Source organism: Gekko japonicus, unplaced genomic scaffold, assembly GCF_001447785.1.
Source record: "Gekko japonicus isolate JY-2015 unplaced genomic scaffold, Gekko_japonicus_V1.1 scaffold1767, whole genome shotgun sequence".
NCBI lineage: Eukaryota > Metazoa > Chordata > Lepidosauria > Squamata > Gekkonidae > Gekko > Gekko japonicus.
Window position 1 is genome coordinate 182394 of NW_015173188.1, and position 3026 is coordinate 185419.

The following is a 3026-nucleotide window of genomic DNA, read 5'->3' on the forward strand; positions in this document are numbered from 1 at the left end:
GTCTTTAAAAAGCTTAAGTCTTCTGCCCAAGCTCACAAAAGCTCTATCCAGTGTAATGGAATGTGTACATAGTGGATGCTTCATCTTTTGTATTTGAAAAGGGAATCAATAAAAAGTTCAATCTCTATACCAGGTATCAGGATAATGTTTGTCTTACATTATAAAACAGCTAAATTGATTATTGCACCTTCCAAAGTATCTCCCAGACTGAGGACAAAAACTGTCAAGGTATTCACCTCCATCTTGGGTACATTCACAACTGGTGCTTACACAATGGAGCCCTAGTGAAAGACATTTGTCTCTACTCAGAACACAGTCAGTGCAGAAGTTTCAGTCATCCTTTCTTACTTTGGACCTTGCTAACTTCCCAATGGCTTGCAAATAAGGCCATGCATTCCACATTAACTCTCTCTGGCTGCCACCTCCTGTTTAGTAGGGTTTTTGTGAGCTCAGGAGATGTACCAGAGGCAGCAACACCAGCCAATTCCTCTTTTGCCAGCACAGAGATGCTGTGATGGGGAAAACTACACCTTCTACATTTTCCTTCACATCATACATGGTGCAACATGCAACCAAAGGGTCACATGCTTATATCACTGCGGCAGAAACAAAAGTTATAAAGTATTTATTAAAAAGAAAATGTTTACAAGCATAATCTTAGCACAGCACCAGATTAAGCAAGGGAGTCAAAAGAAAAGGGTAATACACAATTCCTCCCTCTATACATGCCCTATTTGTTGTTGAACATAAGGCAGACTCCTTAGCTTAGAAAGTTACAGATCTCTATAGAGTCACCATAACTTTGAAGCTTCCTTCAACACTCTAGGCCAGCACATGGCAATGGCCACCTCCTCCAGACCTTTAAGAGTTCTGGCTGCTCTGATGGACTCGGCACAAAATTGACCTCCTCCTTGCTGCAAGGAGTTTTATTGTATCTGTTTCTCCACCCACTGACCAGGTCAGGCTGGGCCAAAAAAGAAACTATTTCTGAAGCCTCCAGAAGTTTCTTCCTGAAGTCCTTCTAGTATTTAATACCTCCAAATCTCTATTTCCTGCTTGGAGAAATCGAGGAGACTGGACCATTTTATTGTCTGCACCTATTACCATTCCTTCAGAGGTAGCTGAGGTGAGGCTGGAAAACCACTGAACTGACTTCCCCCTTCCTGCCTGTTCTCTGCCCAGAGAGAAAAACTTTTAAAACCTCCTGGTAAAAGTTTTAGTCAGGTCAGACCTCAACTCTAAAATGTATTTCTTCACAATCACCATGTGCATCTAACCAATACTTGTTTCTTCTTTAGAAGGACTATTTTGTGATTTTGGATGTCTTCAGAGAATGGCCAAGACTAGGGAAGGGTTTTTACTGATGGTATTCAGAACCAACCATGATTTTCACTTTCTGCAGTGCATCTAGGATGATTGCAGACTATGCATGAGAATTCATGGTTTATCGCTGCATACTACATCTCCTCATGTGAAAGCCCACACCCACATACAGGCACCAATCCTAGAGCCAGAACCATCAATGCATAACCATCAAACAGACAACAAATTGACCAATGAATGAAGGATGCTTGAAGTTATGCCTCATTGAATGCATCAAGAGGCATCAGTAGAGCCTTCTGTGAGGTTGTCTACTCATTCCAAAAACTCAGAGCCTCAGCCTCTGACTCTCATGTATCTAACAGGATCAGTTAAAGAAACTGCTACACTTTTCTCAGCCCCATCTACTACATGTTAAGAACATAAGAAGAGCCCTGCTGGATCAGTCCAATAGTCCATCATGTCCAGCATCCTGTCTCACACAGGGCAAACCAGTTCCTCTGGATAGGCAACAACATAGAGGCTGAGACCTTTCCCTAATGTTGCCTCCTGGCTCTAGGATTCAGAGGCTTAGTGGAGTTTCCCCTTATTTGCCATAGCTAGTAGCCATTGATAAACTTTCCCTTCATGTATCTATCTAATCCCCTGTGGCAGAATGTGCTTAACTCAAGTTTACAAGCCCTGTTCCACCCTCCCTTCCACTGTTTTTCTCCACACCCAGAGAGGCTTTTCTTAAACTCTTGGGATCCCCACCACCACCACCTGACCTTTGTAAGGCACTGCCTGCTAGGAGGGTCAGGACTCCCAGCTTCCCTTCTAATTTCTGAGGCCTTGCCTCTGTGTCTCCCACTGCCTAGCACCTGGTCACCATGGGGACAGTTTACTGCCTTGCACGCCCCTGGATGAATAGCCACTTGCCAACTGCCTGTCTTCCCCCTGGCACTCAGTTTAAAATAATGCATCTGAGATGGTGGAGGTCTATGTGGTACAGAGAACCACTGTCAGCATCAAAAGTTACGAAGTATTTATTAAAAAGAAAATATTCACAAGCATACTTTTAGCACAGCACCAGGGTGAGCAAGGCATTCCAATACCCAAATAGAATCCTAGAATCATAGAGTTGGAAGGGGCCATACAGACCATCTAGTCCAACCCCCTGCCCAATGCAGGATCAGCCTAAAACATTTCTGACAAATATTAGTCCAGCCTCTTCTTGAAAGCTGTCAGTGAAGAGGCGCTAACCACCTCCCTAGGCAGCTGATTCCACCTTTGAACCACTCTGACCATGTAAAAGTTTTTCCTAATATCCATATCCAGCCGATACTTTTCTACATGTAATTTAAACTCGTTGCTTTGGGTCCTATCCTTTGCTGCCAAATGGAACAGCTCCTCCAAATGACAGCCTTTCAAATATTTAAAAAGAGAAATCATGTCCCCCCTCAATCTCTTCTTCAAAGTAAACATCCCTAAGGCCCTTAGCCTTTCCTCATAGGGCTCAGTCTCCAGATCCCAGATCATTCTCATCGCTCGCTTCTGCACCCTCTCAATTTTGTCCACATCCTTTTTGAAGTGAGGCCTCCAGAACTGCACACAGTACTCAAGGTGCAGCCTGACCAAGGCAGTATACAGAGGGGCTATGACTAGAGATGTGAAGGCCCGGGAAAAATCGGGGGGGGGGGAACGGGGTTTTTCTCATTTTTTTCCTG